This window comes from Kogia breviceps, chromosome 4 (genome assembly GCF_026419965.1).
Source record: "Kogia breviceps isolate mKogBre1 chromosome 4, mKogBre1 haplotype 1, whole genome shotgun sequence".
NCBI lineage: Eukaryota > Metazoa > Chordata > Mammalia > Artiodactyla > Physeteridae > Kogia > Kogia breviceps.
The window spans coordinates 121,566,364-121,593,682 of NC_081313.1; the positions used below are offsets into that span (position 1 = coordinate 121,566,364).

Genomic DNA, 27,319 nt, shown 5'->3' on the forward strand with positions numbered 1-27,319 from the left:
ATTTTAGCATTAATCTTTTACATGATTAAATGTATTTCCTACTTTGAGATCAGCTAAACATTGGGGAAAAAATGAAAAAAAAAATGAAAGGGCAGTATATTCATAAACCAGCAAATAATTTCACTGAAATGTACCATAAAACACAAAGAACCCCCATATGCCTGTATGAAAAACATGATGCATTACATATTCACACACAGATCTATGCATGCATGCATGTGTATATACTCACATACACATATCCAGTCATAAAACAAAGGCTATTGAGTTGCTGCCATATCCAGCTGGAGACATTCCATATCCACTTTTGCATTTTTTCTTACTACATCAAATAAATAGCTTTTTGTCATCATCCCATTCTTGAAGACTCTATGGAGAAAATCATGACTTTATTCTTCAAAGTATTTTTCAAATGCAACAAAATTCCCTGCTGGTATCCTATGTAAAGATAATCAGCCCTTCCTGGGCCTTTTGTTGGGATCAGCAAGGAAGCCCTTAAAGACATTAATCCCAAGGCCGGTAATTACAACATGACTCTACTTGACGGAAAAGTTCAAGAGATACCTTTTTAATTGCTGTAGCAAAGCTTCCACCACACAACCAAAAGAAACATTTTCAACTCTCCATTTTTGTTTTTTGCTTTACACCTTCCACAATCTCTTTTAAGGTTAACACCTTAACAACATCCCCTTGACTAACTCGAAGGTAAGGGGGCAGCAACTTGCAGCTCATTGAGTTCTCAGTAGCGGGGAAATTCTTACCTAAAATATCATAGTCTTTAATACAGTATTAAGAAGATTTTGAGAAACAGGTATGATTATTAGTGGTACCTCTGCACACTTTGGAAACATTAAATGTCTTAGACCCTTACCCTCTATTATCTCTCACACATTATAAATGTTATAGTTATTGCAGACTACAAATCCAGGTGCTGATAAAAACTGTGTTTCTTTATGTTCAAAAACATCTTTTTTATGGTCTTCAACTAAAGCTGTTATGGTACTGTGTTCTCCCACTAGAACAGAATAGACTAGAACAGGATCTTTTGTTCCATAGCATTTTCTTTTCAAATATTTTTATTGGAGAATAATTATTTTACAATGCTGTGTTAGTTTCTGCTTTATAACAAAGTGAATCAGATATACATATACATATATCCCCATACCTCCTTCCTCTTGCCTCTCCCTCCCACCCTCCGTATCCCACCCCTCTAGATGGACACAAAGCACCGAGCTGATCTCCCTGTGCTATGCAGCTGCTTCCCACTAGCTGACTATTTTACATTTGGTGTTGTATATATGTCCATGCCACTCTCCCACTTCATCCCAGCTTACCATTGCTCCTCCCCATGTCCTCAAGTCCATTCTCTATGTCTGTGTCTTTATTTCTGTCCTGGCCCTAGGTTCTTCAGAACCTTTTTTTTTTTTTTTTTAGATTCAATATATATGTGTTAGCATACGGTATTTGTTTTTCTCTTTCTGACTTAAATTCACTCTGTATGACAGTCTCTAGATCCATTCACCTCAAAACAATAACTCAATTTCATTTCTTTTTATGGTTGAGTAATATTCCATTGTATATACGTGCCACATCTTCTTTACCCATTCATTGGTCAGTGGACACTTAGGTTGCTTCCATGTCCTGGCTGTTGTAAATAGAACTGCAATGAACATTGTGGTTCATGACTCTTTTTCAATTCTGATTTTCTCAGGGTATATGCCCAGTAGTGGGATTGTATGGTAGTTCTATTTTCAGTTTTTTAAAGCACCTCCATACTGTTCTTCATAGTGGCTGTAACAATTTACATTCCCACCAACAGTGAAAGAGTGTTCCCTTTTCTACACACCTCCTCCAGCATTTATTGTTTGTATATTTTTTGATGATGGCCATACTGACTGGTATGAGGTGATACCTCATTGTAGTTCTGGTTTACATTTCTCTGCTGATTAGTGATATTGAGCATCCTTTCATGTGTTTGTTGTCAATCTGTATATCTTCTTTGGAAAAATGTCTGTTTAGGTCTTCTGCACATTTTTGGATTGGGTTGTTTGTTTTTTAGATATTGAACTGCATGTGGTGCTTGTAAATTTTGGAGATTAATCCCTTGTCAGTTGCTTTGTTTGCAAATATTTTCCCCTATTCTGTTGGTTGTGTTTTCATCTTGTATAAGGTTTCCTTTTCTGTGCAAAAGCTTTTAAGTTTCTTTAGGTCCCATTAGTTTATTTTTGTTTTTATTTCCACTTCTCCAGGAGGTGGGTCAAAAAGGATCTCGCTGTGATTTATGTCATAGAGTGTCCTGCCTATGTTTTCCTCTATGAGTTTTATAGTGTGTGGCCTTCATATTTAGGTCTTTAACCCATTCTGATTTATTTTTGTGTATGGTGTTAGGGAGTATTCTAATTTCATTCTTGTACATGTAGCTGTCTAGTTTTCCCAGCACCACTTATTGAAGAGACTGTCTCTTCTCCATTGTATGTTGTTGTCTCCTTTATCAAAAATAAGTTGACCACAGGTACATGGGTTTATCTCTGGGCTTTCTGTACTGTTCCATTGATCTATATTTCTGTTTTTGTGCCAGTACAGTACTGATTTGATTACTGTAGCTTTGTAGTGTAGTCTGAAGTCAGGGAGCCTGAGTCCTCCAGCTCCATTTTTCGTTCTCAAGATTGCTTTGGCTATTCGGGGTCTTTTGTGTTTCCATACAAATTGTGAAATTCTTTGTTCGTGTTCTGTGAAAAATGCCATTGGTAGTTCGATAGGGATTGCATTGAATCTGTAGATTGCTTTGGTTAGTATAGTCATTTTCACAATGATTATTCTTAGAATCCAAGGACATGGTATATCTCTCCATCTGTTTGTATCATCTTTAATTTCTTTCATCAGTGTCTTAGAGTTTTCTGCATACAGGTCATTTGTCTCCTTAGGTAGATTTATTTCTAGGTATTTTATTCTTTTTGTTGCAGTGGTAAATGGGGTTATTTCCTTAATTTCTGTTTCAGAGTTTTCATCATTAATGTATAGGAATGCAAGAGATTTCTGTGCATTAATTTTGTATCCTCCTACATCACCACATTCATTGATTAGCTCTAGTAGTTTTCTGGTAGCATCTTTAGGATTCTCTATCTATAATATCATGTCATCTGCAAACAGTGACAGGTTTACTTCTTCTTTTCTGATTTGGATTCCTTTTATTTCTTTTTCTTCTATGATTGCTGTGGCTAAAACTTCCAAAACTATGTTGAATAATAGTGGTTTGAGTGGAAAACCTTGTCTTGTTCCTGATCTTAGAGGAAATGGTTTCAGTTTTTCACCATTGAGAACGATTTTGGCTGTAGGTTTTTCATATATGGCCTTTATTATGTTGAGTTAAGTTCCATCTATGCCTACTTTCTGCAGGGTTTTTATCATAAATTGGTGTTGAATTTTGTCAAAAGCTTTCTCTGCATCTATTGAGATGATCATATGGTTTTTCTCCTTCAGTTTGTTGATATGGTGTATCACGTTGATTGATTTGCGTATATTGAAGAATCCTTGCATTCCTGGAATAAACCCCACTTGATGATGGTGTATGATCCCTTTAATGTGCCATTGGATTCTGTTTGCTAGTATTTTGTTGAGGATTGTTGGATCTATGTTCATCAGTGATATTGGCCTGTAGTTTTCTTTCTTTGTGACATCTTTGGTTTTGGTATCAGGGTGATGGTGGCCTCGTAGAAAGAGTTTGGGAGTGTTCCTCCCTCTGCTATATTCTGGATGAGTTTGAGAAGGATAGGTGTTAGCTCTTCTCTATATGTTTGATAGAATTCGCCTGTGAAGCCATCTGGTGTTGGGCTTTTGTTTGTTGGAAGATATTAATCACAGACTAAATTTCAGTGTTTGTGATTGGTCTGTTTATATTTTCTGTTTCTTCCTGGTTCAGTCTCAGAAGGTTGTGCATTTCTAAGTATTTGTCCATTTCTGCCACGTTTTCCATTTTATTGCAATATAGTTGCTTGTAGTAATCTCTCATGATCCTTTGTATTTCCACAGTGTCAATAATTTCATCTCCTTTTTCATTTCTAATTCTATTGATTTGAGTGTTCTCCCTTTTTTTCTTGATGAGTGTGGCTAATGTTTATCATTTTTTTAATCTTCTCAAAGAACCAGCTTTTAGTTTTATTGATCTTTGCTATCATTTCCTTCATTTCTTTTTCATTTATTTCTGATCTGATCTTTATGATTTCATTCCTTCTGCTAAATTTGGGTTTTTTTTTTTTTCTTCTTTCTCTAATTGCTTTAGGTGTAAGGTTAGGTTGTTTATTTGAGATGTTTCTTGTTTCTTGAGGTTGGATTGTATTGCTATAAACTTCCCTCTTAGAACTACTTTTGTTGCATCCCATAAATTTTGGGTCTTTGGGTTTTCCTTGTCATTTGTTTCTAGGTATTTTTTGATTTCCACTTTGATTTCTTCAGTGATCTATTGGTTATTTAGTAATGTATTGTTTAGCTTCCATGTGTTTGTATTTTTTACAGGTTTTTTCCTGTAATTGATATCTAGTCTCATAATGTTGTGGTCCGAAAACATACTTGATACGATTTCAATTTTCTTAAATTTACCAAGGCTTGATTTGTGATCCAAGATATGATCTATCCTGGAGGATGTTCCATGAGCACTTGAGAAGAAAGTGTATTCTGTTGTTTTTGGATGGAATGTCCTATAAATATCAATTAAGTCCATCTTGTGTAATGTATCATTTAAAGCTTGTGTTTCGTTATTTATTTTCATTTTGGATGATCTGTCCATTGGTGAAAGTGGGGTGTTAAAATCCCCTACTATGATTGTGATGCTGTCAATTTCCCCTTTTATGGCTGTTAGCATTTTCCTTACTGAAGTGCTCCTATGTTGGGTGCATAAATATTTACAATTGTTATATCTTCTTCTTGAATTGAGCCCTTGATCAATTTATAGTGTTCTTATTTGTCTCTTGTAATAGTCTGTATTTTAAAGTCTATTTTATCTGATATGAGGATTGCTATTCTAGCTTTCTTTTGATTTCCATTTGCATGGAATATCTTTTCTCCATCCTCTCACTTTCAGTCTGTATGTGTACCTAGGTCGGATCTTGGTTTCTTGTAGACAGCATATATATGGATCTTATTTCTGTATCCATTCCTCCAGTCTGTGTCTTTGGTTGCAGTTTTAATCCATTTACATTTAAGGTAGTTATTGGTATGTGTGTTCCTATTACCATTTTCTTAATTATTTTGGGTCTGTTTTTGTAGGTCATTTCCTTGTCTTGTGTTTCCTGCCTAGGGAAGTTCCTTTAGCCTTTGTTGTAAAGCTGGTTTGTTGGTGTGAATTCTCTTAGCTTTTGCTTGTCTATAAAGCTTTAAATTCTCCATCAAATCTGAATGAGATCCTTGCTGGGTAAAGTAATCTTGGTTGTAGCTTTTTCTCTTTCATCACTTTAAATATATCTTGCCACTCCCTTCTAGCTTGCAGAGTTTCTGCTGAAATATGAGCTGTTAAACTTATGGGGATTCCCTTGTATGTTATTTTTCCCTTGCTGCTTTTAATATTTTTCTTTGTTGTAATTTTTGATAGTTTGATAATATGTGTTTTGGCATGTTTCTCCTTGGATTTATCCTGTATGGGACTCTCTGCACTTCCTGCACTTGATGGACTGTTTCTTTTCCCATGTTAGGGAAGTTTTCAACTATAATCTCTTCAAATATTTTCTCAGTCCCTTTTTTTTCCTCTTCCTCTTCTGGGACCCCTATAATTTGAATGTTTGTGCATTTAATGTTCTCCCAGAGGTCTCTGAGAATGTTCTCAATTCTTTTCATTCTTTTTTCTTTATTCTGCTCCGTGGTAGTTATTTCCACTATTTTATCTTCCTTTATCTTAAGGTCACTTATCCATTTTTCTGTCTCAGTTATTCTGCTATGGCCTCCTTCTAGAGAATTTTTCATTTCATTTATTATTCTGTTCATCATTGTTTATTTGCTCTTTAGTTCTTCTAGGTTCTTGTTAAACGTTTCTCATATTTTCTCTATTCTAGTTCCAAAATTGTGGATCATCTTTACTATCATTACTCTGAATTCTCTTTCAGGCGGACTGCCTATTTCCTCTTCATTTGTTAGGTCTGGTGAGTTTTTACCTTCTTCATTCATCTGCTGTGTGTTTCTCTGTCTTCTCATTTTGTTTAACTTACTGTGTTGGGGGTCTCCTTTTCGCAGGCTGTACGTTCATAGTTCCAGTGGTTTTTGGTGTCTGCCCCCAGTGGCTAAGTTTGGTTCAGTGGGTTGTGTAGGCTCCCTGGTGGAGGGGACTTGTGCCTGTGTTCTGGTCGATGAGGGTGGATCTTGGCTTTCTGGTGGGCAGGACCACAACACATGGTGTGTTTTGGGGTGTCTGTACCCTTATTATGATTTTAGGCAGCCCCTCTGCTAATGGGTGGGGTTGTGTTCCTGTCTTGCTAGTTGTTTGGCCTACAGTGTCCTGCACTGTAGCTTGCTGCTCGTTGAGTGTAGCTGGGTCTTTGCGCTGAGAAGGAGATCTTGGAAGAGCTTTTGCTATTTGATATTATATTGGGCCAGGAGGTCTCTGGTGGAGCAATGTCCTGAAGTCAGCTCTCCCACCTCAGAGGCTCAGGCCTGACACCTGGCTGGCGCACCAAAACCCTATCAGCCACACAGCTGAGAATAAAAGGGAAAAAAGAAAGAAAGAGGAAAAAAAGAAGAAAAATAAAATGAAATAAAATAAAAGTTTTTAAAATAAAAAAATATTATTAAAAATAAAAAAATTTAAAAGTAATAAACAGAAAAGGAAAGAAAGAAGAGAGCAACTAATCCAAAAAAACAAATTCACCAGTGATACAAGTACTAAAAACTATACACACAAAAAAGAAAAATGGACAGACAGAACCCTAGGTAACTTGTAAAAGCAAAGGTATATAGACAAAATTACACAAAGAAGCATACACATACACACACAAAAGGAGAAAAAGGAAAGAAAAAAAATGTCTATAGATATGTTTAAAAAAAGGAAGAGAGCTATGAAATCAATAAACAAATCTACCAATGATAGTAATCTCTAAATACTAAACTAAGATAAACATAAAACCAGAAACAGATGAGATGCAGAAAGCAAACCCCAAGTCTACAGTTGTTCCCAAAGTCCACCGCCTCAATTTTGGGACGATTCCTTGTCTATTCAGGTATTCTAGAGATGCAGGGTACATCCAGTTGATTGTGGAGATTTAATCCACTGCTCCTGAGGCTGCTGGGAGAGATTTCCCTTTCTCTTCTTTGTTTGCACAGCTCCTGGGGTTCAGCTTTGGATTTGGCCCCACCTCTGCATGTAGGTCACCCTCTGGGGTCTCTTCTTTGCCCAGACAGGACGGGGTTAAAGGAGCAGCTCATTAGGGGCCTCTGGCTCACTCAGGCTGGGGGAAGGAGGGATACGGAATGCGGGGTGAGCCTGCAGTGGTTGAGGCCAATGTGACATTGCAACAACCTGAGGCATGCTTTGTGTTCTCCCGGGGAAGTTGTCCATGGTTGACGGGACCCTGGCAGTGGCAGGCTTCACAGGCTCCTGGGTGGGGAGGTGTTGATAGTGACCTGTGCTTGCACACAGACTTCTTGGTGGCGGCAGCAGCGGCCTTAGCTGTTCATGCCCGTTTCTGGTGTCTGTGCTGATAGCCGCGGCTCTCGGCCATCTCTGGAGCTCGTTTGGACGGTGCTCTGAATCCCCTCTCCTCTAGCACTCGGAAACAATATTCTCTTGTCCCTTACGCAGTTCCTGACTTTTTCCTGGACTCCCTCCTGGCTAGCTGTGGCACACTATCCCCCTTCAGGCTGTGTTGACGCAGCAAACTCCATTCCTCTCCCTGGGATCTGATCTCTGAAGCCGAAGCCTCAGCTCCCAGCCCCCACCTTCCCCTCGGGTGAGCAGACAAGCCTCTCATGCTGGTCAGTGCTGGTCAGCATCTATCCTCTGTGTGGGACTCTCTCCGCTTTGCCCTCTGCACCCCTGTTGCTGTGCTCTCCTCCATGGCTCTGAAGCTTACCCTCCCCTCCCACCCCCGTCTCTGCCAGTGAAGGGGCTTCCTAGTGTGTGGAAACATTTCCTCCTTCACAGCTCCCTCCCAGAGGTGCAGGTCCCATCCCTATTCTTTTGTCTCTGTTTTTCCTTTTTTCTTTTGCCCTATCCAGGTATGTGGGGAGTTTCTTGGTTTTTTGGGAAATCTGAGGTCTTCTGCTAACATTCAGTAGGTGTTCTGTAGGAGTTGTTCCCCATGTAGATGTAATTTTGATGTATTTGTGGGGAAGATAGTGATCTCCATGTCTTACTCCTGTGCCATCTTGAAGGTCCCCCCTCCATAGTATTTGTAATTAAACCAATTCCTGCTACTCTATCTTTTCCTTTGAAATTAACCAAGTGAGCAGAGGCTCCAATGCCAGCAGTCTCTTAAAAAGAGACTCCTCTGTAGCCAAAATCATGTAACTTACATACAGGACCATCTAGGTTATTGGAAGTTTCTAGTAAATATTTGGCCAATATGTCTTCTGCTCTCTAGCATTTGTGACCACTGTGATTGCATATTAGGACTGAACAAGAATAGTCTCAATCCAGTTTGTTAGCAAGTAACACTCTGTGTTTTCTACTCTGAAGAGAAACTTCCTCTGAGAATGACAGAGCCTGCAGGAGCAGCTTTTATTTCTATTGGAAGATGTACATCATATTTCTCAAGAACGTAGTTATATCCCTTTTCATGAAAGACATCATCTGGAAAGTTCATTAATCATTTATTCTGCAATGTCTGTTCTGCTGTTCATCCTATCTAGTGAATTCTTTATTTAAGCCCTTGTAATTTTCATCTTTAAAAGTATGATTTGGGTCTTTTTTATATCTTCCATGCTTCTACTTAGCACACCCAGTCTTTCTTCCAATGTGCTAACTCTATGGAGTATCTGAAGTGCTGGCAACGTTCTGTTCTTAACCTGGCTAGGGGATACTTGGTTTTTGCTTTACATTACTTGGTAAATTTTACATTGATGTTTTTCATGCTTTTCTACATGTATATTATATTTCAAAATGGAAATTAGATGGTCCAAGGAATCATAGTAGCTCCACAAACATTCAAAATCCAACCGGTTACCACAGACTTCACCACTACTACCCTGATCCATGCCTCCATCATTCATAAACTTGTTAACAGCAAAACCCAACCCACCAGTCTTCCTTCTTCTGCTCTTGTCCGCTATAGTCTACTTTCAGCTCAATGGCTAATGTCTTTCTTTTAAAATACAAGTTTAGTGATGTCATCCTCTGCTCAAATCCCATGGCTTCCTATCTCAATCAGAGTCAAAGTCAAACTTTTTATGGTTTACAAAGGCTTAGATGATCGGGCATCCTCTTATCTCTCTTTCTTAACATTTGTTTCCTCTATGTTAGCCATCCATTCTTCTAACTTACTGGGCACTCACTTGCTTCAGAAATATTGCACTTAACAATTTTCTCTGCCTACAGTGCTCTTTGCACTGATACCCCCGTGGCTCACTTCTTTATCTTCATCAAATCTACATTCAGATTGGTTGGACTTTCTTTCTTCTCAGTTGGACTTTCCTGATCTTATTTAAGTCAGTCTCCTTTCACCAGCACCTCTGTTCCCTTCTTCTTCCTTCCTTCCTTCCTTCCTTCCTTCCTTCCTTCCTTCCTTCCTTCCTTCCTTCCTTCCTTCCTTCCTTTCTCTCTCTCTCTCTCTCTCTCTTTCTTTCTTTTTTTCATAGTACTCATCACCATCTATCATACTTCATATTCATTTAATCTTTGTCTGTCTTCCTCAAATTAAACATGAACTCTGCAAGGGAAATAATTTTTAACACTTTTTTTAAAAAGAAATCATTACTTGAAGCTTCAGTGCCTCTATCAGTATCTCATATACATGAAGTATATACTCAATAAATATTTATTGAATAAACACTCTTAAACCATTATTTTCTACTTTCAGGTAATTTTTCCTCCTTGAAATTAAAAAAAAAAAAGCCTCCATTGTTTATTTCAGTGGTGCATGCATAATGTGCAATGATAGCTGTTTGTTGAATGAATGACTCTATGCCTTGCTAGGGGCAGTGTAGTCCTGTTATCCTAATGGTTACAGATGGGGTGTAGGATTATGCACTCTGACAGTCTATTCTTGGCTCTTTCTCTGATTGCATTCAACATACATGAATATTCATTAACTGTTTATTTTGGGACCTAAATATCAAATACCCATCTAGTAAACATGTGTGTATGGAAAATACTGGACAAGCCACTGCAGACTAAAATAAAGACCACGTTTTCTTCCAGGCTCCCAAAATATGCCTGCAAAATGAAATGTGTCCCTGCATTCTATGGTGTGCTGCTAAACGTACATTTGCATATGCAGATGCAAGATTCTGCCAGCAGAGCAGTTAATTGCCAATACAAAGCAGCCACTGAGGACATATTTACTTCTCTTGTAAAGGCCAGTACATTTGTGTGAGCCACAAATGACATGCATACTGTTGGATTTGCAGGAATGGTTTCGGAGATTGGAAATGATTACCTCTTAGCTCAAATAGATTAGGGAGCTGTTGCTGTCAGTTCTAAAAGTGCCTGCTTTCTCAAATAGAAAATATCACATGTTTTCCATGAAAATATGCTGCTGGTCAGAAGAAATCTACTTCTGTGCCTCAACCCTGGCATGTTTGGAATGGCAGCCCTCACTCACCCATCTTTAATTAAACCTAGAAGAGTTGAAGGCCAGGGAAGGACCCACATGCTCTTGCCTGGCTGTGGTGCTGGCCAGTCTTGACTCTACTCCAGAGAGTGAAAGTCTCTCTGAAATACACTGGGCAGCCCTGCAAACAGGACTTATGAGTAGACTGATTAATGCAGAGCCTAACAGAACTAATATTTCCCATACTGTGGGGGTCTATTTAAAGTATTTGCAAAATGTTATAGTAGGCATCTGATCTAATATCACCGCTTTACAGATGGGATAATACAGGCCCAGAAAGGTGAGGTAACGTGTCCAAAGTCACAGAACTTATTACTTGCAGCGTGGAATTAAGGTCACCTATAATCACCTATAATCAGGTCACCTGATTTCTGATACCATGGCCTTTCTACTGTATTATTCTCACAGTCATGAGCCTCCTGTTAGCCACACTTGATCTCAAATACTGGCATTTTTGAAAAGTCACGCTTGGAGCAAATTTAAAATGTAGATCTTTGGAACCTGCTTTCCAGAGATTTGGAAAGTGAATAAAAGAGCATAGGAATTGTGTTTTACCACATACCAGGTGAATCTGATAGAGATAGCATCAGGCCACAAGTTGAGAAATTCTGATATCTGTCAGGGATAATTAGGGAGAATGTATAGTATATAGATTAGCATCATCACTGCAGAGCCAAAAGACTTGTATGTATAATCTCTAACCATGTACATTTGATTGAGTTCATTATTCAGCCCTCTCTGAGTGTCAGTTATCCTACCTGTGAAATGGGAACTCACTGGGCTATTGTGAAAATTATATACAATAATTGTGTGCATCTGTGTAACACAGTGTGTCTGGTACATAGTAAGTGCTTAATAAATGTTGGCTGTGGTTATTAATAAAGTTCTAGTCATATACTTTATGCTTTTAAATATTCCTTAAGCAGTGCATGGTATTATTGGTATTTTGAGAGAGTAACTAAGTCATTTCCCAATTTCATATATACATACATATATATATACACACACATACATACAAAAATATAATATGTATATGTAAATATATACATGCTATATATAACATACTATGTGTAAAACTATATTTTTTCTTTGGCTATACTCTAGTCTCCTTATTGCTTCTTTCTCAGTCCCACCAAATTTATAATAGAAAATGCCTGTCTAAGGGAGCAGGTATGATATCAGTGAGATTATTCTATTCTTTAAAATGTTATTTTCCCTTTCCTTCCAATGGGCCTTAACTAAAATGGCCAACTGCATTCAACAAGCCTGATGAGAACTCAAATTTCTGATTGAAAGGAAATATGTTTAAGTAATTTAGACCTTTCAGTATGCTTATTCCCACCTGGGCTAGAGGTCTTTGAGTCCAGTGAGCTTGTCAAGTGCAGTGAAAATATACTCAACCCATGTTGTCATTTATATGTATAAGCTTACAGGCTGCTGAAAAAGTCTACCAAGAGATAAAATAAATAAGTGCCTCAAATCATCCAAAATGGTGACTTGAGTGGTAGTTTATCATCAATTGTCTAAAATAACTTGATTGCAAAGATTCTGAGGATAGATAGTGGAAATAAACTCAAATGTGACGTGACAGCTATGTCAAGAAAAATGGAGATGGATGTCAGAGAATTCCAAGTGGCTTTTGGGATAGCTGAGTGCTTTAGAGAGCACAGATCATCTAGGAGCCTCACACTCTGTGACTGACTTTAAGCTGTTGTCATTAAAGTGTATTGGGCGTGGCAAACAGTTAGCTTGGTTACAGTGATGTGTCCAATTATTGAAAATGGCCCTAAACATCACATTCTAGTTGGTGGTGATAGTGGTAGTGATTCCAATATTAGTAGTGGTGTGGAGGGTCGCTATTTTTTTTCTTCTAAAAATCTAGATAGTTAGCATAGCACACTGGATGAAAGTGGAAACTTAGAGTTGAATGAGACCAAGGTTTGAATCCTGTTTGGTACTTCCTAGCTGTGTGATATTGGACAATTGTTTGGAATCTTTAAATTTCAGTTTTCTCATCTATCACACAAGAACAAATCACTGACCTTAAAGGGTTGCTTATATAATTACATTAATTTATATAAATATATGTGAAATATTTAATATGTAATCTAATTAGGTAAAGTACCTGAATCATAGAAGATCAATAAATTCTTTCTCCTTCATAGTAGCATTAGTGGTAATAAAAGTATTAGGAAGAGTAGGGTTTTTTTGAATGATGTAGCCTAATTCTAGTTGAATCTGCCATCTAAACCTAATATTTAGGTTGTTTGAATGACATCCTACTCAAAAATGAATTTTCCCAATGGAAATGAATAAATGATGAAAAAGCCTAAGAAGGAAGACATTCAGAATAGTCCAAGTTATTTTAAACATATAATGAAGACAAACAGAATTAACATGCCAGAGCCTAGGCAATATAGGAATGTATCTTAGATCCGTATTTATTATTACACATTAGGTAGTAGGAGATAAAGCGTCCATCAGAATCTGCTTAAAAACAAATAATAAACTGCAAACATTTTTATTCATTGTTAAAAGTGTTAAATGCCAAGACCTTGAGCAGAGTTCTAAGATTACTAAATTGCCTCAACTTCTGCTTAGATCGGTAAAATGTGAAAAGGCACAGGTTCCCACAGGTAGGGTAAGCCTTCAGGAGTGAATTCACCTTCCTCTTGGGGGTCCTATTTTCCTGTGATGCAGCCTCATTTGTACCCATAATACTTAGGTTTCTGGAAGGAGCCAATGAGCTTATTTAAACTGAAATGTAAGTGACTATTATTGCTTTGTAAATTCTCTTCTCAAGGAAATAATTTTGCAGGATTGAAGAGGAATAAATCTCTAGTTTTAGGATGCCAAATATTAGCAAGTAGATGAGGGACAAGGAATAGGTATCTTTTTGGTTACGGTAATCATATTTTTAAATTAGTTCTTTGCTCTATCTGTGGAAAAGTCACATTCATTGAGAATAATTTAGAATATACAAAAACCCAACAAAAATGAAAATGTATCACCTGTATATTTAACACTCAGACTTAAGAATTGTCTTATTAAGTATTCAGTGCATACAATTTCAAACTTTTTTAATAGTCATTTTCACATGCATGCACAGAAGTGGTATTCCATATATGTATTTACAAAATGTTCTTATATAGTGACTAGTTCCATTTCATTATATTTTGACATCCTGATTTTAATAGCTGCAAGTTATTTCATCATATAGATGGACCTTACCATTTTTAACCTGTGTTCTGTGGTTCTAAGTTTTTGCTTCTCAGAGCCAAATAGAGATTAATATTCTTGTGGATTAAACCTTTCAGAGTTTCATGATTAATTTCTTAAAGTTCTAGAAATAAAATGGCTGGATCAAACTGTATGCAAATTTTTGAGCTATAATGATATATTAATAAAGTTACAGAGAGTTATTATCAAATTTAAAGAGAATCAGCACTTTCCCCTACTCTCACTATCACTGGTATCATTATTAAAAGCAATTGAGTACACATACAGAATTGCAGCACATATTTCACTTAAATATATGAACAACCCACCCCAATGATGGGATATCATTGCTTACTCTTTTGAAAAATTATTCTAGTCTCCTATTTTGTTTCCAGCTATGCCCATATCATAGCTAGAGTTAACAGCTCTGAACATCTGAAAGCTTGATAAGAGAACCATAAGAGGGTGGTGAAGTAAGCATGCTTATATTTTCTCTCCAAACTAACAAAGACATAATTTAACAATTTCTGAGGGCCAGCACAATGACACAACCCAGTGGGTTTCCTTTATAAAGGAAACAGCACATGTATGTATCTTTGTATTTTAACAGAGGCAATAAACACATACAAATAATGTCGTGATGGTGCTAGAATTAGAATGATTCAAAGATTGTGCCTGTACCAAATGTCAGTATGTACAAAAAAATCCAGTCATTGTCGTAATCAGATAAGGCATCTTTCTCCCTATGGACAGTAGGTTTATTTTTCCTTTTTTAACATCTTTATTGGAGTATAAGTGTTTTACAATGGTGTGTCAGTTTCTGCGTTACAACAAAGTGAATCAGTTATACATATACATATGTTCCCATATCTCTTCCCTCTTGCGTCTCCCTCCCTTCCACCCTCCCTATCCCACCCCTCTAGGTGGTCACAAAGCACCAAGCTGATCTCCCTGTGCTATGCAGCTGCTTCCCACTAGCTATCTAATTTACATTTGGTAGTATATATATGTCTATGCCACTCTCTCACTTCGTCACAGCTTACCCTTCCCCCTCCCCATATCCTCAAGTCAATGCTCTAGTAGGTCTGTGTTTTATTTCTGTCCTACCCCTAGTCTCTTCATGACATTTTTTTTCTTAGATTCCATATATATGTCTTAGCATACGGTATTTGTTTTTCTCCTTCTGACGTACTTCCCTCTGTATGACAGACTCCAGGTCTATCCACCTCATTACAAATAACTCAGTTTCATTACTTTTTATGGCTTAGTAATATTCCATTGTATATATGTGCCACATCTTCTTTATCCATTCATCTGTTGATGGACACTTAGGTTGCTTCCATGTTTTGGCTATTCTAAATAGAGCTCCAATGAACATTTTGGTACATGACTCTTTTTGAATTACAGTTTTCTCATGCGGGGTCCTATGGTAGTTCTATTTTTAGTCTTTTAAGGAACCTCCATACTGTTCTCCATTGTGGCTGTATCAATTTACATTCCCACCAGCAGTGCAAGAGGGTTCCCTTTTCTCCACACCCTCTCCAGCATTTGTTGTTTCTAGTTTTTGGTGATGGCCATTCTGACCAGTGTGAGATGATACCTCATTGTAGTTTGGATTTGCATTTCTCTAATGATTAAATGATGTTGATCATTCTTTAATGTGTTTGTTGGCAATCTGTATATCTTCTTTGGAGAAATGTCTGTTTAGTTCTTCTGCCCATTTTTGGATTGGGTTGTTTGTTTTTTGTTATTGAGCTGCCTGAGTTGCTTATAAATTTTGGAGATTAATCCTTTGTCAGTTGCTTCATTTGCAACTATTTTCTCCCATTCTGAGGGTTGTCTTTCCATCTTGTTTATGGTATCCTTTGCTGTGCAAAAGCTTTTAAGTTTCATTAGGTCCCATTTGTTTATTTTTGTTTTTATTTCCATTTCTCTAGGAGGTGGGTCAAAAAGGATCTTGCTCTGATTTATGTCATAGAGTGTTCTGCCTATGTTTTCCTCTAAGTCTTTAACCCATTTTGAGTTTATTTTTGTGTGTGGTGTTAGGGACTGTTCTAATTTCATACTTTTACATGTACCTGTCCAGTTTTCCCAGCACCACTTTTTGAACAGGCTGTCTTTTCTCCCCTGCATATTCTTGCCTCCTTTATCAAAGATAAGGTGACCATATGTGTGTGGGTTTATCTCTGGGCTTTCTATCCTGTTCCATTGATCTATATTTCTGTTTTTGTGCCAGTACCATACTGTCTTGATTACTATAGCTTTGTAGTATAGTCTGAAGTCAGGGACCCTGATTCCTCCTGCTCCATTTTTCGTTCTCAAGATTGTGTTGGCTATTCAGAGTCTTTTGTGTTTCCATAAAAATTGTGAAATTTTTTGTTCTAGCTCTGTAAAAAATGCCAGTGGTAGTTTGAAACGGATTGCATTGAATCTGTAGATTGCTTTGGGTAGTAGAGTCATTTTCACAAAGTTGATTCTTCCAATCCAAGAACATGGTATATCTCTCCATCTATTGGTATCATCTTTAATTTCTTTCATCAGTGTCTTATAATTTTCTGCATACAGGTCTTTTGTCTCCTTAGGTAGGTTTATTCCTAGATATTTTATTCTTTTTGTTGCAGTGGTAACTGGGAGTGTTTTCTTGATTTCACTCTCAGATTTTTCATCATTAGTGTATAAGAATGCCAGAGATTTCTGTGCATTAATTTTGTATCCTGCTACTTTACCAAATTCATTGATTAGTTCTAGTAGTTTTCTGGTAGCATCTTTGGGATTCTCTATGTATAGTATCATGTCATCTGCAAACAGTGACAGGTTTACTTCTTCTTTTCTGATTTGGATTCCTTTTATTTCTTTTTTTTTTCTCTGATTGCTGTGGCTAAAACTTCCAAAACTAGGTTGAATAAGAGTGGTGAGAGTGGGCAACCTTGTCTTGTTCCTGATCTTAGTGGAAATGGTTTCAGTTTTTCACCATTGAGAACGATGCTGGCTGTGGATTTGTCATATATGGTCTTTATTATGTTGAGGAAAGTTCCCTCTATGCCTACTTTCTGCAGGGTTTTTATCATAAATAGGTGTTGAATTTTGTCAAAAGCTTTCTCTGCATCTATTGAGATGATCATATGATTTTTCTCCTTCAGTTTGTTGATATGGTGTATCACGTTGATTGATTTGCGTATATTGAAGAATCCATGCATTCTTGGGTTAAACCCCACTTGATGATGGTGTATGATCCCTTTAATGTGCTGTTGGATTCTGTTTGCTAGTATTTTGTTGAGGACTGTTGCATCTATGTTCATCAGTGATATTGGCCTGTAGTTTTCTTTCTTTGTGACGTCTTTTTCTTGTTTTGGTATCAGGGTTATGGTGGCCTCATAGAATGAGTTTGGGAGTATATCTCCCTCTGCTATCTTTTGGAAGAGTTTGAGAAGGATAGGTGTTAGCTCTTCTCTAAATGTTTGATAGAATTTGCCTCTGAAGCCATCTGGTCCTGGGCTTTTGTTTGTTGGAAGATTTTTAATCACAGTTCCACTTTCAGTGCTTGTGATTGATCTGTTGATATTTTCTATTTCCTCCTGGTTCAGTCTCAGCAGGTTGTTCATTTCTAAGAATTTGTCCACTTCTTCCAGGTTGTCCATTTTATTGGCATACAGTTGCTTGTAGTAATCTCTAATAGTCTTTTGTATTTCTGCAGTGTCCGTTGTTACGTCTCCTTTTTCATTTCTAATTCTACTGATTTGAGTCTTCTCCCTTTTTTTCTTGATGCGTCTGGCTAATGGTTTAACAATTTTGTTTAAATCTCAAAGAGCCAGGTTTTAGTTATACTGATTTTTGCTATCATTTCCTTCATTTCTTTTTCATTTATTTCTGATCTGATCTTTATGATTTCTTTCCTTCTGCTAAATTTGGGGGTATTTTTGTTCTTCTTTCTGTAATTGCTTTAGGTACAAAGTTAGGTAGTTTATTTGAGGTGTTTCCTGTTTCTTAAGGTAGGATTGTATTGCTCTAAACTTCCCTCTTAGAACTGCTTTTGCTGCATCCCATAGGTTTTGGGTCGTAGGGTCTCCATTGTCATTTGTTTCTAAGTATTTTTGGATTTCCTCTTTGATTTCTTCAGTGATCACTTCGTTATTAAGTAGTGTATTGTTTAGCCTCCATGTGTTTGTATTTTTTACAGATCTTTTCCTGTAATTGATATCTGGTCTCACAGTGTTGTGGTTTGAAAAGATACTTGATATGATTTCAGTGTTCTTAAATTTACCAAGGCTAGATTTGTGACCCAAGATATGATCTATCCTGGAGAATGTTCCATGAGCACCTGAGAAAAATGTGTATTCTGTGGTTTTTGGATGGAATGTCCTATAAATATCAATTAAGTTCATCTTGTTTAATGTATCATTTAAAGCTTGTGTTTCCTTATTTATTTTCATTTTGGATGATCTGTCCATTGGTGAAAGTGGGGTCTTAAAATTCCCTACTATGATTGTGTTACTGCGGATTTCCCCTTTTATGGCTGTTAGTATTTGCCTTACGTATTGAGGTGCTCCTATGTTGGGTGCATAAATATTTGCAATTGGTATATCTTCTTCATGGATCAATCCCTCGATCATTTTGTAGTGTCCTTCTTTGTCTCTTGTAATAGTTTTTATTTTAAAATCTATTTTATCTGATATGAGAATTGTTACTCCAGCTTTCTTTTGATTTCCATTTGCATGGAATATCTTTTTCCATCCCCTCACTTTCAGTCTGTATGTGTCCCTAGCTGTGAAGTGGGTATCATGTAGACAGTATATATATGGGCCTTGTTTTTGTGTCCATTCAGCCAGTCTGTGTCTTTTGGTGGGAGCATTTAATCCATTTACATTTAAGGTAATTATCGATATGTATGTTCCTACTACCATTTACTTAATTGTTTCAGGTTTGTTCTTGTAGGCCTTTTCCTTCTCTTGTGTTTCTTCCCTAGAAAAGTTCCTTTAGCATTTGTTGTCAAGCTGGTTTGGTGGTGCTGAACTCTCTCAGCTTTTGCTTGTGTGTAAAGGTTTTAATTTCTCCATCAAATCTGAATGAGACCTTTGCTGGGTAGAATAATCTTGTTTGTAGGTTTTTGTCTTTCATCACTTTAAATATGTCCAGCCACTCCCTTCTGGCTTGCAGAGTTTCTGCTGAAAGATCTGCTGTTAACCTTATGGGATCCCCTTGTGTGTAATTTGTTGATTTTCCCTTGTTGCTTTTAATATGTTTTCTTTGTATTTAATTTTTGATAGTTTGATTAATATGTGTCTTGGCGTGTTTGTCCTTGGATCTATCCAGTATGGGACTCTCTGTGCTTCCTGGACTTGATTGACTATTTCCTTTCCCAGATTAGGGAAGTTTTCAACTATAATCTCTTCAAATATTTTCTCAGTCCCTTTCTTTTTCTCTTCTTCTTCTGGGATCCCTATAATTCGAATGTTGGTGCATTTAATGTTGTCCCAGAGGTCTCTGAGACTGTCCTCAGTTCTTTTCATTCATTTTTCTTTATCCTGCTCTGCAGTAGTTATTTCCACTATTTTTCCTTCCAGGTCACTTATCCGTTCTTCTGCCTCAGTTTTACTGCTATTGATCCCATCCAGAGTATTTTTAATTTCATTTATTTTGTTGCTTATCGTTGCTTGCTTCCTCTTTATTTCTTCTAGGTCCTTGTTAAATGTTTCTTGCATTTTGTCTATTCTATTTTCAAGATTTTAGATTATCTTTACTATAATTATTCTGAATTCTTTTTCAGGTAGACTGCCTATTTCCTCTTCATTTGTTAGGTCTGGTGGGTTTTTATGTTGCTTCTTCATCTGCTGTGTGTTTTTCTTTCTTTTTATTTTCCTTACTGTGTTTGGGGTCTGCTTTTTTCAGGCTGTAGTTTCGTAGTTCCCGTTGTTTTTGGCGTCTGTCCCCAGTGGCTAAGGTTGGTTCAGTGGGTTGAGTAGGTTTCCTGGTTGGGGGGACTAGTGCCTATGTTCTGGTGGATGGGTCTGGATCTTGTCTTTCTGGTGGCAGGTCCACTTTTGGTGGTGTGTTTTGGGATGTCGGTAGCCTTGTTATGATTTTAGGCAGCCTTTCTGCTAATGGATGGTGCTGTAGTTCTGTCTTGCTATTTGTGGGCATAGGGTGTCCAGCACTGTAGGTTGCTGGTCGGTGAGTGAAGCTGGGTCTTGGTGTTGTGATAGACATCTCTGGGAGATTTTCACCATTTGATACTACGTGGAGTTGGTAGGTCTCTTGTGGACCAGTGTCCTGAAGTTGGTTCTCCCACCTCAGAGACACAGCCCTGACACCTGGCCAGGGCACCAAGAGCCTTTAATCCACACGGCTCAGAATAAAAGGGAGAAAAAATAGAAAGGAAAGAAAGAAAGGAAGGAAGGAAGAAAGGAAGGAAGGAAGGACGGAAGGAAGGAATGAAGGAAGGAAGGAAGAATGGAAGGAAGAAAGGAAGGAAGACAGGAAGAAAAGAGGGAAGAAAGGAAGAAAGAAAGAAGATAAAATAAAGTAGGATAAAGTATAATTATTAAAATAAAAAATAATTATTAAGAAAAATTTTATAAAAGTAAAACAACAACAACAACAAAAAAAACGGTTTGGTCAGAACCCTAGGACAAATGGTGAAAGCAAAGCTATACAGACAAAATCTCTCACAGCAGCACACATATACATACTCACAAAAAGAGAAAAATGGAAAAATAATATTATATCTTGCTTCCAAAGTCCACCTCCTCAACTTGAGATGATTCGCTGTCTATTCAGTTATTCCACAGATGCAGGGCACTTCAAGCTGATTGTGGAGCTTTTATCTGCTGCTTCTGAGGCTGCTGGGAGAGACCTCCCCCTCTCCTCTTTGTTTGCACAGCTCCTGGTGTTCAGCTTTGGACTTGGCCCCGCCTCTGCACGTAGATCGTCCGAGGGTGTCTGCTCTTCACTCAGACAGGATGGGGTTAAAGGAGCAGCTGATTCGGGGGCTCTGGCTCACTCTGGCTGGGGGGCGGGAGGGGCACAGATGCGGGGCGAGCCCGCGGCGGCAGAAGCCAGCGTGATGCTGCACCAGCCCGAGGCGCACTGCACATTCTCCCGGGCAAGCTGTCCCTGGATCCCAGGACCCTGGCAGTGGCGGGCTGCAGAGGCTCCCGGGAGGGGAGGTGTGGAGAGTGACCTGTGCTTGCACACAGGCTTCTTGGTGGAGGCAACAGCAGCCTTAACGTCTCATGCCCACCTCTGTGGTCTGCACATCAGTGCAGCTGGGGGTAGTGCCCGTCCCTGGAGCTCCTTTAAGCGTGGCTCTTAATCCCGTGTCCCTGCGCACCAGGAAACAAACAGGCAAGAAAAAGTCTCTTGCCTCTTCGGCAGGTTCATACTTTTCCTGGACTCCCTCCCGGCTAGCCATGGTGCGCTAGCCCCCTTCAGGCTGTGTTCCTGCAGCCAACCCTAGTCCTCTCCCTGGGATCCGACCAAAGCCCGAGCCTCAGCTCTCAGCCCCCGCCCTTCCCGGTGGTTGAGCAGACAAGCCTCTCGGGCTGGTGAGTGCCGTTTGGCACCAATCCTCTGTGTGGGAATCTCCCCGCTTTGCCCTCCACACCCCTGTTACTGCGCTCTCCTCCGCGGCTCTGAAGCTCCCCGCCTCTGCCGCCCACAGTGTCCGCCCGCAAAGGGACTTCTAGTGTGTGGAAACCTTTCCTCCTTCTCAGCTCCCTCCCAGAGGTGCAGGTCCCGTCCCTATTCTTTTGTCTCTGTTTATTCTTTTTTCTTTTGCCCTACCCAGGTACGTGGGGTGTTTCTTGCCTTTTGGGAGGTCTGAGGTCTTCTGCCAGAGTTAAGTGGGTGTTCTATAGGAGCAGTTCCACGTGTAGATATATTTCTGATGTATTTGTGGGTAGGAAGGTGATCTCTGTGTCTTACTCTTCTGCCATCTTCTCTCTGGCTCCCAGTAGGTTGTTTTTAAAGATACAAAAGAACCTGCTTTTTTTTTTTTTAAGCTATGAAAAACACGATCAATTCTTGCTTTATTTTTATCTAAAATACTTAAGAAAAAAATTGTCCCCTTCTGTAATCTGAAGTGAAAAAACCAAACTGCAATTGCTTTTTTTTTTAAATGAAAACACATATGATTAACAATTGCCCAAAGTTGTACTGTAACTTGGAGATGTGTGGTTTGTTTCAGAGGCCTCAATTTTTTAAAAAAAGTTATTTGTCAGGAGAAATTGGATACCAACTCTAGTATCATTTCCTTATAAAATAATAGGAAAATTTTAAAAATCAAATAAATGTAGTTAATTACCTCTCCATTCTAGGCCTTTGTCTCTCCCTATTTTGTGCCCTTTTTGTATCAATCTCAACCACATTCAAAGCTCTAATCACCATCTATTTGCTAATGACCCTCAAGTTTATGTCTCAGACTTCACTTTTTGAGCTCCCTATACATTCAATTGCCTTCTTGATTTCTCAGCTTGCAGCTTCCCAATGCCCATAAAACATGAGCACTCTGAAATCCATAAACATCTCCCTCAAAACGGATCTTTTTCTAGCTACCCTAAGTGAAGGCAAAAAGAAATAGCCATGGTCACCTCTAATCTTCCTATCAGCAAATCTTATCCTTTTCTCTTCCTAAAAAATGTCTCACAGGTATCCTTTTCTACTTCCCTGACCCTTTTCTGGATTCAGCTGGCCTTCTCTCCCTCCTATTTGAGCCTGCTACCTACATGCCATTGCACTCAGTCTCCTTGAGTCCAGATCTTCCTCCCCTGCCCCTGGTCTGAGAACTTTCCAACATGTTCTCCCAAAAAGAGTGAGAGTAATCTTTTTACAACTCAAATATGGTTATATCACCTGCAACTTATAACTCTTTAAGGGATTCTCAGTGATCGTGAACCTGAAAGATGTCTTTAACAAGGCCTAGAAAGGCGTGGCTGTTCTGCCTATTTTACCAGCCTTATTTTGCACTACTGCCCCTCCCATTCCCTGTGCTAAAAGCACACTTCCTTTGTTTTGGTTTCTCAGTTGCATTGTTTGTCAGCTGACAAAGGCCTTTGCACATGCTGTCCCCACCCCGCAACCTCCCCCGACTTGGGATGTGCTTGTCTTGCTTTTCATCCTGTTTACTCCTCATCACTCTTCATTGCTCACCTCAAGCATCATTTTCTTATGGAAACTTTCTGTGACCCACCAGCCTAGGAAAGATTCCTTTAGTCTCTGCTCTCACAGAATTGTATTGCTTTGCTTCATATTCCTTAGTTCAACCTTATAATTATATCCCTCTTATTTGGAATTATTTGATTAATGTCTGGTTGATAAGCTCTATGAATAGGGACTATACTAGTTTACTAGGGGTACCACAAAATCAGTGGTTTAAACAACAGAAATGAACTGTCTCACTGTTCTGGAGGCTAGAAGTCTGAAATCAAGGCGTTGGCAGGGTTGATTCCTTTTGAGGACTGTGAGGGAAGAATCTGTTCCAGGCCTTGCTCCTTGGCTTGTAGTCGGCTGTGTTCTCTGTGTCTCTTCACATCGTCTTCCCTCTGTGCATATCTGTCTGTGTCCACATTTCTCCTCTTTATTGTATAGGGATACCTGTCATCTTGGGTTAAGGCTCATCCTTATGATCTCATCTTAACTAATTACATATGCAATGACCCTGTTTCCAAATAAGGTCACATTCTGATTGACTGAGGATTAGGACTTCACCACAGAAATTTGAGGGGGAAGTAACTCAACTTATAAGATGTACCATATCTGTTTTGTCCCCCAATGTGTTTCCAGTACTAAGCAGTATCAGAGCCATCAATAAGTAAATAGACAAATGGTTGCTTCTTAGCATTCATGTAGCCAACATTACCAGGAGGAGGGACTAGCTCCTTAACATGGCTGGGTTATTCCTGTAATATTTATTCTCTTCCATATTAACCATAATGTTTTTTCCTTTTTCTAAAAAAAAAAAAGAGTAGGGATAATTAAAATAGAATTTTTTAGTGCAACTATGTGTGACTGAGACCATTATCTGAATTCAAGGATGTGACTATAACAGAGAGGCTATCCCTTTGTGGAAACTCAATAAATTTTGATGGAAGAGAAACAGGGAGGGGAAATGGCAGAAACAGAGAAGAAACACCATTCCCAAAGGCTTTAAGTATTTGAAAGTGGAATCTGAATAGAGAGTAGGACTGTTGTTCTCTGTGCCTGAGACACCAAACGTGGCATATTGCATTTTCCAAAGATAATTTCAATAGCTCCAGTCCCAACACTCTTCGGGAGTGTGGTTTTGTCACTTCCCCACGAAAAAACAGAGTCTACCACTCTGCACCCTTGAATTTGAGCAGACCTTGGGACTCCTTTGACTGATAGAATACAGCCAAATCGACACTGTGCCAGTTTTGAGGGGAGCTTTCAACTGGCCCAGTAGTTTTCGTTCTTTTCTCTTGGAAGTCAAATACCGTGGAAGAAGTGCGACTATCCTAAGACCACCATGGTGTCAGAAGACCAAGGCATGTGGAGAGGCCCATAGAAGAGGTGAGACCATGTGGAGAGAAGGAAGGAGGACAAGGAACCCTGGGGAGACAGATCTGTGAGGGAAGAATCCATCTTGGATCCCAGCCTAGATGAGTCTTGTGGTGGCTCCAGCCCCTGCTGCTATCTGACGGCAACCTTTTGAGAGACCTTTGGTGAGAACTGCCCAGCTGAGCTTAGTCAGCTCTCAGGACTGTGAGAGATAATAATACATTGTTGTTTTCAGACATTCAGTTTTAGGGTTGTTTGCTACACAGCAGAGTAACCAGAACCACCCAGTAAATGTTCTATAAATGCCAAGCATATAGCAGGTGTGAAATGTCTTGCTGCTGCAGAATGGATAAATTTATCTCCAGGGTCCAAAGGGAATGAACATAAAGAATTCAGAGAAATTGATCTTAGGTGCAAGATGTGAAAAGTCCCCTCTTACATGTTTCTGTCAGAATGCCTTTTCTTGAAAGCCTCCGCTGGAAGACTTTCAAGGCACCGTAGAGCTGACCTTAAATGTCAGGTCAGGCAACCAGCTCAGACCTCAGGAACCAGGAGGCTTTGGGGAGGGAGTTCCTGATACTGAGAACTAGAGGTGTGAAATAACTCCTTGGTGGGCAGCTGCGAGCTGAGAATTTTATTCCTAGAAAGTGTTAAGATTTGAAGAGAAGACATTTAGCCACTTCAGTTCAATAGCTTGTTAAAGTGTTACCTACTTCATTTCCCTGCACCTCCCGCCCAAAACCAAACCCCAGTCTGAATTATTTGACTAAATAAAATGTTTTTATACAACTAATCTGAGTGGTGAACAAACTTTAGTTGGAAACTGACTACTGGCAAATTAATCAACTTCTAATTGCCTTAATTTTCACTTGTTTAAGAGACTAGGGTGATAAGAGAGATAGTTATTTCTTTATTGATCAACTTTGCATAGGATTAAAAGAGCTTTATGCATCAAAACAAACTCTTACTTGCAAAATAAGCAAATCTTTAAAAAAATTTTAAAAACACTTCTCACACTTTAATGCATAGTTGTCCAAGTACAGGAAACGTCTTTATGTTGAAGTTTGCAAAAGTATAATTCTGATGCTTACATGTATATAAGCTCATATACACCTACACTTTTGTTGTACACCCATACCCTTACTCATATACTGTGCATGCGCACACACACACACACACACACACACACACACACACAGAAATACACACATATACATCTTCTCAGATGTTAGACCTCAGCTTTTCCAGTGATACATTATCCAATTTCAATCTCTTTTATTTGTTTTAAAAATTAAACCAATGTGCTTATTTGCATTCAAGAGCCACGTAAGTTATACTGTTTATTTCCACTCTGGGTAGTTTTCAAAGAAGTGCACCAAACTTGTATTTATAAGATTATCTCCTGAGAAGTGTAGAATAGCTTATAACTTCCCACGCATGCATTTTTGCTTTTTCAAAATTGTTAGACTGAGCATAAGCTAGACAACTTAAACAAGTTATTTATAATCAAAGTCTCACTGTCAGCCAGACCATTTTATTATTGTTGTTTGAATCTTAGAAATCATCAATGTGCAAGTGTCTAATCTAGGAAAATATTTAGAATTGTCTTGTGTTTCTTCAGTACAAACATGTAACCCTTTAGTCTTTTTTAGACCAGTGGAACACTGAGGCCCAATAGAAGGAATTTTGTCATGCCACACTTGAAAAACAAACACTAAGCTTATTTCAAAGAAATGATGAGTATTAGTGGACAAGGGAATACAGCTTTCATAAGCAGATATTCTGCAAATTTCCATGTACATGTTTTTATGACTGAATACCTTTCTAACTAGACAACTTAAAGAAGTTCTTAAACCATTTTCTATTTTAACTCATCATCCTTGGGATATAGTCAGTAAAATGACCAAAGGAGAGTTACAAAGAGACCAGTAAAGTCTGACTGAATCTAAACTAACCGGTCTATTAGACTCCACTTATACAAGGAATGCTCAGTTGGTAACAAAGATACTCAATATTTCAGAGAGCAAACCCCAAAGTGACCAATCATAGGAGCTTAAAATTCTGATGTAAAGCATTATGTGATACTGAATTTCTCATTTCTCTCTCTGCTGAAGGCATTCAGAAGAGTAGCAAGGAATGTGGTTTTTAGGGAGGAACTATACAGGGGAAATATTTTTTGGACCACTTGTATAGAGAAGATATTCTCTTTACTATAAACAGTATATTGGCGAAAGAATATTACTATCATTCAGAATTCAGTTGTCATTGCAGCACATTCTTGGCACTTTTAGACACTCTGTGTCTCATGTTGCCAAGCTTTAGAAAGACCCTGTCTTCATACTTGACAAATATTGTGATTCCCAACTCAAAGGAGTATAAGGAGTAACCAAGAAGAACTAGTATAGAAATACTAGACATTAAAATAGACCAATCTGGGAGAGCTTTGTTCTAAGGTTGTCAGGTGGTACTCATCCACATTTCCTTACATTCCAGAGCCCTGTAAACTAACTTGGGCTCCACCATGCATTCTAAATGATTGTATGCCTAGGCAGGCTCCTTTTAAACTTGGCATTGTCTACATAAATAAGCTATATTGGAATTGGGGGTCAAGGAGAAGACTCATGACTTACCTGCTTAAAATCAAACCTTTCTTTAGAGGGTCCTAACTGGTTACAGAAAATGGACTTCCTTAAGGACTTAGGTGTTCCTAAAGAGAGTGAAAGTCAAAGGGTGGTCTGGTCTGAGAATGTGACAGTGCAGTACAGTTTAGCATCCCCAGGCCCCTGGGAGGAGAATGGGATGCCTTGTGCAGATATGAAGCTCTGTAGCTTCATCACTTC

General features: G+C 38.5%; 1 pseudogene; it reads right to left on the reverse strand.

The window, feature by feature from the left end:
* Positions 1-260: 260 nt before the first annotated feature.
* The window catches only part of LOC131755739 (nicotinamide phosphoribosyltransferase pseudogene), a 134,046-nt pseudogene continuing 106,987 nt past the window's right edge, over positions 261-27,319 (reverse strand).